At 41.2% G+C, this 14319-nt stretch overlaps 1 protein-coding gene across 2 annotated transcripts in view; it reads right to left on the bottom strand.

Moving 5' to 3' along the window:
• Positions 1 to 14319, bottom strand: part of PRR16 (proline rich 16) — a 239222-nt gene that overhangs the window by 69416 nt on the left and 155487 nt on the right. The gene's annotated exons all lie outside the window — the stretch shown is intronic.

The raw sequence follows: 14319 nt of genomic DNA on the forward strand, positions 1-14319 counted from the left end.
GGCAGAAGCTCTAACCACTACGCCACTGTGCTGCCCTGTGCAACATCACTTTATGGATATGTTGCCCCTACAACCAGTTCTTTTTGTAAAATGTGTAATCTTGAAACCATACACATTTTCTTTTTCTGCATTTTTCTCTTTCCTATCTATTAATTTAATAAAAATTAATTAATTTAAAACTACATAATTTTAACTAGGAAATAAAACCCCATGCTTCACTTTTTCTCTACAAATGAGTAATTTTGACGATGTCTGTGTTTCTTTAAAAAAAATGGAACCCTGAGTCCTTCTTAACATTCCAGAACTCATGCAAGTCAGTGCAGCATGTTCACTGAATAGCACAGAGACCACCCATTTATACTCACTTTCCCTTCACTTGTTTGCCCTACCATTCACATACTCAGCACTTCCAGGTAGACTGTCTGCCTGTTCTTGGACAACACAGGGCCCCAGCAATGTGACAGGTGTAAAAGGAGAGAGTTTAGTGTGTGTATCCTCCAACCAAGTTTGCTTGATTCTTGCATAAGGACTTTTCACTCTGCTGTCTTAGCAAAGAAGCTAATTTTATCAGTCAGAGTTGAGGGGGGCAATTAAATCTTTGCCCCACATGGGTATACACATGTATAATTTCATTTGTTTGTGCAGTTAAACCTCTGCAGTCAAACCTCACAAAGTAGGGTAAATCATGGTTAATATGTAACTGATATTCTAACAGTTAAGATTCTGTTAGAATATCAGAATCTACATTTTTAATCTTATACTCATTGGGTGGTGGAGAAGGTTGTTTAGGTCAGTTTTACATCAGTTTGCTTGGCAGCAGATGCAAGTTTTTCCAAGGTGTTCCTGGACCAGCAGAGAGATATACAGCCTGATTTACTAAGGGTAAGCTTTAGGGAGGAATAAATAGTGTTGACTCTTCCTCACCCCCAAATTGTGGTGGCAAAATTGTTTATTAAAGTGGACTTTTACCTATATCTTTAAAATAACAACAAAGACACCTTTAGAAATGTTTAGTAATTAAAAATCTACAAATATACGTCTAGATAATTGCAAGCTTTGTATTGTTTGCATACCTCATTTCCCTTTTCTTCCCCAGTCTTCTGGCAGTGGCCAAGTTTGCTAAGGGCAGATCACAAGCTCTCCTTTTACTTCCTGGACTTCTGGCACATGTGACTAGACATGCGACCAGGACATGTGACCATGCACATTATCTCAGGGGAGGAAAATGCCTTTCCTTTGTGATATTACAGATGAGACTTCCGAGCAATACTCTGCTGATGACAAGGCAATCCCAGTGTGCATTGCTTTGGCAGACTGAAGTCATTTTGCCCTTTCAAAGCAGGAAGTGAATGCTCTGGAAGTGTAAGTATTTAAAAATCACAGCATTTTACACCTGACATATGTTATTATTAATAATCATACATAGAGGGATGCATTGGTAGAATTAGATTGAGTGTAAAGATCCGCTTTAATAAAGCAACACTATTACAAAATCCAGTGATAACATTTGTGGTTGATATTCTGTCGCCATCATTTAAAATTTACCTATGATAAAAATTATAGACATTTAATTTCTTTGTAAGTGGGCAAACTTACAAAATCTGCAGGGGATCAAATAATTATTTTCCTCACTGTATGTATGTCCATCTGTCTATCTATCTATATGCGCACACAAGATAAATATATATATATATATATATCCTTTTTATTGTCTCAGGTATAAGTGCAATTTGTATACTAAATGTTCTGGCAGAAAGCCATACACACATAATGCATGATATCTTCCCAAATCCCTGTGTAAAGTTCTTTCATGTCCATCTCTTGTATTTTTATTAAATTACCAAGGAAATTAAACATTTCTTTATATCCCAGTAGCTGACATTTTCCTTACTTCCTTATTTGCTCAATACTGTAGCAGCCAAGCTTCTCCTATTCCTGGTAATTTGCATTTCAAAATGTTTAAACCACTTAGGTAAATCTATAGCCATGCAGTTAAAGTGGATATTTTTCCATCTATAGCAATCTTTACTAGCAATCAGTATGACTTATCTTTTACTGTAAATTATTGCTCTGCAGCCATCAATCTAATAATCAGGCACTAAATCTAACAGTTCCAATGGCTGTAGTGGTGACACCACAATTAAATGGCGGTGACTCGAGCACCCTGGCTTAGGGTGTGCACTGGAGATGGACGGTGACTTTCTCAGACATCAGCACCTCTCCCTCAATGCATACAGGCTGGCTGACAGTATAGAATAGAGTGTTTTGAAAAAATCTCCTTCCAGTGTCATGTGATTGCATCACATGACATCGACTTTAGCCTCTGAAGTGATCCCTTCTCTTAGGCTGGGCTCACACCTGGGCGTACGTTCCTAGGCGCTGTAAAACGCCCAGGTGGGAACCATGCCCATAGGCAATTATTGGTTTTCACATGTTAAGCGTTTTACAGCGCGTAGGAACGCGCTGTAAAACGCCCAGGTGTGAACCAGGCCTTAGGCTGTATCTTTTGGCAGGAAGCAGGTCAGGATCATGTTATCTAGATGTAGGAGATTATTTTATGATACTTTCACATTTTATTTTGTAATGAAGGTTTTTACTGTGCGTTTCTCTATTGAACCTTGTCTTAGTTCTGATGCATGACTTCCACTGTAAAATATTTGTGAGTAGCTCATAAGGCAAATAAACACAAACTATGAGTCACAAAAAATATTTTGGGTACCAGGTTATAAGTGATCATATTTATCCAAATGAGGATTGTTCATGCAACAAACCTATGAGAATTTCAAGAATTAAAGAGAGATTTGCAGTACTAAGGCAATGTTTATGGTTATTTATTCAAAGGTTCCCCAATTGCTTCACTGTACAGAGACTGATTTTAAAATAGCTCTACAAGAGAGTAGAAGACTAGAGAGCTGCTAAAAGCTTTCTAAGCCATTTCACTAAAGCTGGCCACACCATTTTTCAAATTTTTCCCATTGTTTTGATTCTCTACTGCTGGTTTGCTAGTGTTTGTAAAAGTCCCCCAAACCATATATTTTCTGGAAGCACAGGCTCGGTAGAATAAAAAGACAGTTCTACTAATTTGGTAGGTCCTGCGATAATTTCGCAAATGTTTGTCAAATCAATATTAAACCAATATAAATACACAATTAAATTGACAAAAGCACACTAAATATAGTATCTGTGCACAAAAAAAAAATACTTTTCTGACTAAATCTAAAATATAAAACTATATTGAGTTAATAACAAATATTTGTACATTTTAAATTGCGCCTTTTTTGCAAAACAGTACAAAAATTAAGGTGCACAAAACTATAAATAGGTGACTTATGTTAATAATTGTTTGTGAGCTGTGCTAGTGTTTGTGTTGTAATAAAATGATACAGACTTACATTTAATCGCAGCACAGCGCATCACAATGCACAGCAATAACTAAAAGATTATAAGACAATTTAACAGTGCTGAAATTAGTGCTGGCTTGTACTTTGCACTTACTTTAAGAACCTATTTAATGACTGGGCATAATCATTTTGCTGGCAAATGCAGTACCGTATACGAATTAGAGACTTTGTTTTTAATAAGAGCTGCATGAATTTCCCCTCAGCCACCAATCAGAGGAAAGCCTGCCCAGAGAGTTGATATATCAAGTCCAACATTAATGAAACACAAAATAGTGAATTTCAATAATGCAAAGGTAAAGTCTTGTTTACAAAACATGGTATTTTTCTGTGCTTACTATTAAAAACTGTCTTGTGTGAGACATTTATCAGTGTTTTTAATACAATAAGCAAACAAAGAAGCTTTGCTGAAGAACAGAGTAAGGACCGGTTAAAATTCCTGGTTCACCTACTGAAATGTCTTGGGCTGCAGCACAAGATCAAAGGAACAGGGAGAAAGGCAAGTATTTAACTAAACAGGCTTCACTCAAATGGGTGGGGGATTATGAATTTGTTTACAAAAAAAAATCAATCCCTCTGAACATTGCATGGATTTTAACAAACGTTGTTGCAGATTTCCACCTTTTTTTCTGATAAAATTGCTGGTTGTTTCCCCATGTCATTTTCTGAGTGAATGGGAGGGTCTACACTCAGTACAATCATAGGAGAAAATTTTAGAGGGTTATTCACTACTGAGTGAATAACCGAGCCAAAGCGAACTGAGCTGAACAACGTTCGGTTATTCACTTCGGCTCTGTGCGGCTGATTTCCGTCACGCAAACATGCTCTGCATGTTCGACTGAGCTGAAGTGCAGAAGTCCTTCGACTCAGCTGAGCCAACATCTGGATCAGCTGAGCCGAACCTCCGGCAGTTCACTTGCTGTCGTTCGCCCCTATTCTCATAGGGGCTGAAAGGCAGTGAGTAAATAGCTGAAGTGGCATTTGGCTTGGCTATTCTGCTCGCTACCATCAAGGTAGCGAGCAGAATTTAAAAAAACGTAAAGAAAAGAAAAAAAACAGGGTGGAGTCCCCTTCCCAAACCATAACAGGCCCTTTAGGTATGGTAGGATTTTTGAGGAACCCCAGCCCCAAAAATTAGGAAGAAAAAGTGGGGTCCCCCCCTAAAATTCCCTCCAGCCTCTTGATCCGAGCACAGGCATGGCAGGAAAGGGGGGACAAGCGAGCGCTTTCCACCCTGCCATACCAGGCTACATGCCCTCAGCACTGGGAGGGTGCTTTTCCAGGGTCCCCCTTTGAAAAGCAGCTTGTCCCTGTGCCGATGGGGACAAGGGCCTCTTCCCTACAAGCCTTAGGGCTTTGGTTGTGGGTTCTGTGGGCAGGGGAGTTATTTGCATCAGGGGGGGCAACCACATGTGCCCTTCCTTGTGAATAAGGGGTAATTGTACCCCTACCCATTCACTAAAGGGTTAAATAAAATATAAATAAACAGACCAGACTTTTTAAAAAATCCTTTACTTGAAAAAACACCACAGCAAAGAATTTGGACAATTCCTTTATTACTAAAAAAAAAAATCCCAAAAATTGATCCAACAACATAATCCAGGGTCAACAACCAGTGTTGTCCACGGCGACAACGACGACTCGGCAAAATTTTAAAAAGAAACGACGCCCTCCAGCCCAACCGCACACGAACTCCCACGTCAGAATGAAGAATCTGACGGAGGCCAGCAGAATATAAATAATTCGGCAGAGCTAGGGATGACATCACCTAACTGTTTACATTTGGCTGGCACTTGCCAGAGTCTTCCCCCAGGTCCCAGACAAATTAAAACAACTTGGCGGAGCCGGCCATGCTGTCATTTCGCCAAGTTGTCCTTTATTGACAGCCCAGTGTCCTCAAATAACCTGAGGATGCTGGTCTGTCATTTAAGGACAACAACTGGGCGAAGCCAGCTATGACATCACATCTGGCTCTGCCCAGTTGATGTCACTTAAGGGGAAAATGGTCAATTGAGGGGAGAACGGTGCTTCGGCACACCATTATTCCTGCTTCGGTTGTGACTACGGCTCAGCCGAGCCAAAGCATATGCACTCGGCTGAGCTGTTCGCCTGCTGTACGGGCTATAGTAAATAGCCCGTACTGCAGCTATTCAGTTCGACTGAACTCAAGGGCTTCTCTGCCAGAAGTGAGCTAGATCCTTCGGCTCTTTTGGGAATAACCCTCTTAGTGTTCTAATGAGGAAAGTGGCAGTATCTTGACAAAGCATGCCTTTATCAGACAAAGCTTAGGTAGTCCTCACAAAAAAAAAAAATTCTATTGCAGGTGGTGTTTAAAATTATACTTGTTTGTTATTGTAGGTTTCTGGGAAATTCATTCAGTCCATCACAAAAGCAGGAAATTACATTTCTGGTGGCATTCCATACACCAACAGTGCACAGAATCCATCCATCTTGCCATACTACATTGATTTTTTTTTACAGTTTCAGGGAATTACAGCCGCTTTAGATTTAAACATGGACATTTTAATAAAAATGTATTATAAAATGGAATTAGTGTAAATGGACTTTCTTACTTTTTAACCACTTCCGGGCCGGCCGTAGTAAAAAAACGGCCGGCCCAGAGCTCTCTAGATCTGAGCGGGCGTCTTTAGACGTCCGCTCAGACACGCCCCCTCGCGCGTGCCGAGCCAGGAAGGGGGTCTAAACACCTGGTCTTGAAGTGGTTAAATACATTCTTATTGTTTTCATATAAAGCTATACAGGCAAAAGGAGAAATCAATAGTTTATTTATTCATAAAAAGGCCTCTGTCCCCTAATCTCAGTAAGACCAGTGGCCACTATGCCCGCTATTCCCCCTGCCACCCGTCTCGTAATATCGCCTCTTCACAGCCAAATGTGAACCCACCCACATTTAAAATCCCCCACTCATAGCTACAATTTCCTTGTCATGAGGGGAATTCTAGTTTGTGTCTGCAACACCACACAGTGGGCGGAAGTGGCATTGCTGCTTGAATTTATGAAAGATGACGTCACGCATTAACAAAAGGTAATTTTCTCAAAAACTATAGAGTCTAAAAACACACCTAGGTTTTTATTGTACCTAGTAGCAGAAGAGTCATGAGTGATTCCTTACTGCCTGGTAGCTTTAACCTGCATGCTAGAATAAATCCTAATCCCATCTCTCTACCTTGTACCCCAACAATGACTTATCCCAACCCCTAACCTAATAACCAACACTGAATTAACCTTTGCAAAGCATTCTTACCTCATTCAAGACCGAAAGCACTGCACCAAAAAATAGCAGTCCAGCACACAAATGTAATATTGCAAAGATGTCAACACTAGTTTAAAAATTCAACATTTCACTAGAAAAGTATAGAAATATATTTGTGTTTAGTCTGCTAGTGTCCAGGTAAATTTTACAATGTACTACAAAATTCTCTTTGGGCACAGCCCTGTGGAATGATTCCCTACAGCATTCAAAAACAGAGCAATGCTGAGAGTGCCAACATCATGCAGACCCTATGCAGCTTTCTTCCACGGTATAGATGTGATTAAAAGTGATAGTGTGGAACGACTGACAACATGGCAATCCACCAGGATTTAATAATTACCAGTACCATTACCGGACCTTAACTAGCCAGTGCTTTAAGAGATCCAGGAGGTGGTGGGGATTGAAATAATTTCCTACTGAACTGTCATCTTCAATCTAAATATAATACATCTTTCATACTGTTATTTTTACATAAAAATACATTGAAACTGCAACCAGTTCAGCCAATAGAGACATTATGCTAGAATGGGTTTTCTTTCTGAGAGAAACAAATGATACAGCATAGCAGCACTCCCATGGCTGACAGATTCCTCATTTGAAAGTTATTGCTTGGTAATGACGTGCAAGCACTTGTCCATTTTTCATAATAATTTGGCTATTGTGTGACGCTGTTCTGCTGTAGTCATTGAAAGATATTTTATTTTAATTTGGCAGTGCAAGCAGTACTGAGTCATAAGACTGTGCAAAAGAAGTTATATTTTACTGGGCATTTATAAAATAACAACATGGAAATTAACCCTACTATACTATATACTATACTACTATGATATAAAAATACAATGATCATTTTTACCAATGGTCTCAAAAGTGCTACAACCATTGTTTGCACAGCAATTCAACCTGCTTTTCTGCAATTTTTCCCAACTTCTATTATCATATGTAAACAGAACAGTGTCAGTTGGTTTCATGAACCAGAGTCCAAAGAGAGCGCCATATTCCAAGAGTCATTCTGACCGTGGTGGTCAAACAAGTGCCTTATAAAAAGGACCAAATCCAGGTCCAAAACATCTGGCTGTCCTTACCAATGCCCATCAGAGGGCTTAACATCAGCAAACTTAGTAAAGGTTTTTCCACTTTGTATTGTGCATCAGTACACAGTCAGGGTCACTAAAGGGTGAAGAGTTTGGAGAAGGCAGGAGAACTGAACAATCTTGGACTAAATAGCTGATTTGGAAAAAGTCTCCAATTCAGCTCACTTTCCAGTTCTGCTATGTTGTCCTAGACTGTTCACTTCTCCTGTCTTCTCCAAACTCTTACACTTTAGTGAATAAAAAAAAAACATAAAAACTGAAAAAAGTATTACTCAAAAAGCTAGAACAATAATAAGGGATGTGTAACATATAGAAGTAAAATAGTAATCAAAGCAATAAAGGCATGAAAGCATACACATATCCTCACAGGAATATTACCTCTGTTGACCTGATATTTTTGACTTGACAAAGTGGGTTGGAAACATTCCTAAAATTCATGCACTGCTTGAGTAATAAACATTTCATCGCATTTCCATTGAATATAGTATCTGTCACAGGGTGTTATGGAAGAGGTAAGAGAGTCTCCCTTTATACAGTGTGGCACCACAAACTGTGTCTATTTGGTGGGTGACACTTACACCTGAAGTGGGTGACACTTACAAATGAAAGCTGAAGCCTTGAACAGCTTGAAAAAGAAGAATGCACTGAGTAACAATATACACTGAGAGAAAGCTGTGCACAGCTCAGGATAAGATCCTTTCGGTTTAGGAAAAATGTAATGCAGGCGTATAACAAGCGTTAGTGTAGTGTAAGAATCCCTAATGAGAGAACCTGCAACTTCTCTTTTTACTGTTAACAAAATAAGTATTGTATTAAAACTACCCTCTAGAGAATGCAGACCAGGTATGAGACCATTAGTTTGACATTATAACATTTATATTTCCCATCCATTTCTCTCTTATTTGAATGTGCTATTTACTGGCAATAGATGGCATTGGAATGACCCTAAATTGGTTCCCTGCATCTTTTTTCCTCAGTACAAAAGAGTACAAAAATATGGGAGCATGGGGACGTCCCCTGTTTGTTCATGTGCACTTACCTACATAGATTCGTAGTGCAGTGTAAATAGATTTACAGTAGCATTGCAAGTTGGTTGTGAGGAATCCCTGATTTGGATTCTATAAAAGTAGTGATGTGGAGAGTGCATCACATGCAGTCACCCAGTTTAAAGTAACTGCTTGCATATGTGGCTTACCAAGCTGACTACTATATTTGTACATTGCAACCTTATTCATTTTCTTGCCCCAGTAACTAAACACAGTAGTGGTAAAGACGCTCCCACAGAAGGTCATTAGTTAGTAATGGCAATGTGTAACCTTGCGTTGTCTACTGTTCATGCCATGATGTAATAATGATGCATTGTAGTCAGGGGCGTAACTAGAAATCACAGGGCCCCATAGCAAACTTTTGTATGGGGCCCTGTGATTTCTAGTTATACCCCTTGCAGAGCCCACTTGAGATCCCACACAGCCCACCTGAGGGTAACCCTGCAGAGCCCACTCCTTACCTGTCCGCCTCCTCTTCCTCCACGCTCGATGATGGGCCCTGCCCCCTCCTGTCACCGGGCCCGCCTCCTTCTCCATCACCGGGCCCCCCCTCCTCCCCTGCTGTCGACCACGGGCCCGTCTCCTACTCCCCTTAAAGAGTCCGGCCTCCTCCACCGCCACTGCTGGCTCTCAGTGACTCAGCAGCGGCTCTGGAGATGAACGCGCTGCTGCACAGATTACAGTCAGTGATCTGAACAGCAGCGCATTCCTCTTCAGAGCCGCCAGTGAAAGCCACCAGCAGAGGATGCCATAGCGACCCAGGTGGTCCGCTCGGCATCTGGCCGGGGCCCCATAGCGGCCGCCTGGGTCGCTATGGCGATTGTTACGCCACTGTTTGTAGTGCTCATCATTATTTCATCATGGGCATATGCTGTCACCGAAAACCGACTTATTTTGTACTCTAAATATCTTTAAAAAATAAAACATATACATAAAAAATGTTGAATATCATGTACCGATTTTGAAAAATCAATATACTATCTGTCTATGTCCAACTTGAAAAACATTTTTATGGTCAGACTTTAAAATTTTCATTACTATATAGGCCATTTTATTTTAATCATCCAAGCTGTAGATCATAATGTTATGGTTGCAATGTAATATGAGTGCCAATTTTAATATACAGTAAGCATAAGAATCTAAGTAATGCTTTGGGTTATCATAAAGTTAATCAAGTTTAATAGGGTAGAGCTCGTAGATCTGATCTAATCAGCTATCTGTACAAAACTATTTAGATAAAGTGCTTATAAATTACCAACTATGAATTCATCCATCAATTGTCTGATTTGTTTAGGGTTTTCAACCAAGTGCAGTGACCTTCCATACCCTTCATAGCACTGTGTCTAATACTAAGGGGGAAAAAAGTGTCCATTACAGTTAAGGCTTATATTAATGCATGCTATAAATGGTGTAATTTGTCTGTTTTAATATATATACACCATAATGCCAAAAGTATTGGCATGCACATGTACTTTGATGACATCCCAGTTTTAGTCAGTAGGGTTCAATATTGAGTTGGCCCACCCTTTGCAGCTATAACAGCTTCAAGGCTTTCTACAAGGTTTAGGAGTGTGTCTATGGGGATGTTTGACTATTCTTCCAGAAGCGCATTTGTGAGGTCAGGTAATGATGTTGGACAAAAAGGCCTGGCTCGCAGTCTCCACTCTAATTCATCCCAAAGGTGTTCTATCAGGTTGAGGTCAGGACTCTGTGCAGGCCAGTCAAGTTCCTCCCCCCCAAACTCACTCATCCATGTCTTTATGGACCTTGCTTTGTGCACTGGTGTGCAGTCATGTTGGAACAGGAAGGGGCCATCCCCAACTGTCCCCACAAAGTTGGGAGCATGAAATTGTCCAAAATGTCTTGGTATGCTGATGCCTTAAGAGTTCCCCTTCGCTGGAAATAAGGGGCTAAGCCCAGCCCCTGAAAAACAACCCCACACCATAATCCCCCTCCACCAAACTTTACACTTGGCACAATGCAGTCAGGCAAGTACCGTTCTCCTGGCAACTGCCAAACCCAGACACATCCATCGGATTGCCAGACAGAGAAGTGTGATTCGTCACTCCAGAGAACACGTCTCCGCTTCTCTAGAGTCCAGTGGTGGTGTGCTTTACCCCACTCCATCCGATGCTTTGGTGATGTAAGGCTTGGAAACACATTCCATGAGGCTCTCTTACCACTGTTGTTGTGCCAATCTGAAGGCCACCCGAAGTTTGGAGGTCTGTAGCTTTTGACTCTGCAGACAGTTAGCGACTTCTGTGCACTGTACACTTCAGCATGCTCTGACCCTGCTCTGTCATTTTACATGGCCAACACTTCGTGGCTGAGTTGCTGTTGTACCCAGTTGCTTTCAATTTGTTATAATACCACTAACAGTTGAGCGTGGAATATTTAGTAGCAAGGAAATTTCACGGATGGACTTATTGCACAAATGGCAACCTATTACTGTACCCCGCTTGAATTCATTGAGCTCCTGAGAGCGACCCATTCTTTCCCAAATGTTTGTGGAATTGGATTGGAACACCTGTATCCAATAATTTTGAGGAGTGTCGCAATACTTTTGACAATATGGTGTATATACTGTATTAGGGATGTCCCGATGCCACTTTTTCCGTTTTTCCCCTCATGTACTTGCCGATACCAATTACCGATACTTTTTCTTAAAGGGACAGGTGACTTTAAATGATCCATAGTACAACTACATGTTCTGTACTATGGATCATGATTTAAACTATTCATGTTAGCAGCGGAGAATTGTAACTCTATTGCTGGAGTGTAGTGGAGGTGTGTGCTGTATATATGTACTACATATACATTACACACGTCCAGTACACTATAGCAATAGATTTACAGCCAGCCCCGTCCCAGCTTCCCTCACTCACAGTTTCACGCCGATCCCTGTTGCCTCACGCGGTGCCTCTCGTAGTCGGCGCTGGGCAGGATCGCTTCATCGCATCTCGGTGCTCAGCTTGTGGGAGGCGCTCACAATTCTGCCCTGCTAACATGAATGGGTTAAATCATGATCTGCAGTACATATGTCCTGTACACTGCAGTAATAGAATTCCAATTCTCCCCTGCTAACATGCATAGGTTAAATCATGATCCATAGTACATAATAGTACATACCATGTAGTTGTACTACGGATCATTTAACCCATTCATGTTAGCAGGGGATCATTGTAAATCTAATGCTGCAATGTACGGGACATTTGTGCTGTATATGTACAGTACATATAGATATACAATTCTCCACTGCTAACATGAATGGGTTAAATGATCCGTAGTACAGGGCTACATATCATGTACTACGGATCATTTAACCCATTCATATTAGCAGAGGATAATTGTAAATCTATTGTTCAGTGCACTCTATATGTAGTATATAGTACATGTACATATAGAGTGCCTGCAACAATAGATTTACAAGTATCCTCTGCTAACATTAATGGGTTAAATGAGCCATAGTACAGGGCTACATACAGATCATTTAATCCATTCATGTTAGCAGAGTATAATTGTAAAATGTATTGTCTGCACTGTATGAGCAGTGTGTACTCTATATATACTCTATATGTAGTACATATAGAGTATATACTGCTCATACAGTGCAGAGAACACATTTATAAATAAACTTTGCAGCATAATAGTGTCCCCCCCCTTGCCCTCACTCACTGTGCCGGAGAGAGCAGCGACGAGTCAGCGCTGGTCCAGTGGGAGGAGCTCCAGGTGGGGTCCTAATTTAGCTGATTAGTCCAGTAGACATACACCGTATTTTTTGCTCTACAAGACGCACTTTTTCCCCCCAAAAGGCGTGGAAAGATCTTATCAAGCGAATACCTATCGCCCGATGCCCGGGACATGCAGTTTCGGGCAAGTTGTTTTTTTGTACATTTAGCCCTGCATCGGACAAGCAGAGCTAAATGTACAGTGGGAGCCGCTGCTCGTTTAATACAAGTGATGTAATTAGATCACTTGTATCAAACCGAGTGGCGGCGATCATGTCCGGGGCCCCCCACCGTGGTTTTCGGGTTCCCCCGCTCCCCTGGGGGACCAGTGACCACGGCATAGGAGCTCACAATAGAGCCCCTAGAGCAGACGAAGAACGTCCGTTCTTCGTCTGCTCTGTGTGATGACATGGACCGTGGAGCTGTAATCACAGCGCCAGCTGTCTCAGCTGTCACTAACTACAGCTGCTGTCACAGAACCTCCTTGCGTCTTATGGCCCGGTGCGCCTTATGTAGCGCAAAATACGGTATGCATGCACACATATATATTTGATGCCCTGCAGATTTTGTAAGTTTGCCCACTTACAAAGAAATGAAGGGTCTATCATTTTTATCGTAGGTGTATTTTAAATGATAGAGACGGAATATCAATCAAAAATCCAGAAAAAAAAACCACATTATACAAATGTTATAAATTGAGTTGCAGTTCAGTGAGTAAAATGTGATATTTAAAAAGTATTTGATCCCCAAGCAAAACATGACTTAGTACTTGTTGGAGAAACCCTTGTTGGCAAGCACAGAGGTAAGATGTTTCTTGTAGTTGGTTACCAGGTTTGCACACATCTCAGGAGAGATTTTGCCCCACTCTTCTTTACAGATCTTCTCTAAATCCTTAAGGTTTCTTGGCTGTCGCTTGTCAACTCAAAGTTTCAGCTCCCTCCATACATTTTCTATAGGATAAGGATCTGGAGACTGGCTAGGCCACTCCATTACCTTAATGTGCTTCTTTTTGAGCTAATGCTTTTCTGCCTTAGCGGTATGTTTTGGGTCATTGTCATGCTGAAAGACCCATCCACGACACATCTTCAGTGTTCTGGCTGGAGGAAGCAGGTTCTCATCCAAGATTTTACAATACATCATCCCTGTCCATTGGACCCTCAATGTGACAAAGTCGGCCTGTACCTTTAGCAGAGAAACAGTCCAAAGCATAATGTTTCCACCTCCGTGCTTGACTGTAGGGATGGTGATCTTAGGGTCATAGTCAGCATTTTTCTTCCTCCAAACATGGCGAGTCGAGTTAATGCCAAAGAGCTCAATTTTGGTCTCATATGACCGTAGCACTTTCTCCCAATCCTTCTCATTTAGATGTTCATTGGCAAACTTCACACTGGACTGTACATGTGCCTTCTTGAGGAGGGGGACCTTGCGGGCGCTGCCGGATCTCAATCCATGGCACTTTTCTCATGTTCATCCTGACCCCATGAGGTGAAATCTTGCATGGAGCTCCAGGCCGAGGGCGATTGATTTTGTATTCCTTCCATTTGCGAATAATCGCTCCAACAGTTGTTTCCTTCTTGTAGCCCATAGTCTTGTAGCCCATTCCAGCTTTGTGCAGGTCAAATCTTGTCCCTAATGTCCTTTGATAGCTCTTTGGTCTTGCCCATGGTGGTGAGGTTTGAATGGAGGAAAGAGATTCTGTGGACAGATATATGTTATATTACATTGCCTTAGTGTTATTTCAATATCTGTTATGTGCTATGACAGCAAAATTCCTTGCCCATT

This window comes from Nanorana parkeri, unplaced genomic scaffold, assembly GCF_000935625.1.
Source record: "Nanorana parkeri isolate BGI_ZX_2015 unplaced genomic scaffold, ASM93562v1 scaffold40, whole genome shotgun sequence".
Taxonomy (NCBI): Eukaryota; Metazoa; Chordata; class Amphibia; order Anura; family Dicroglossidae; genus Nanorana; species Nanorana parkeri.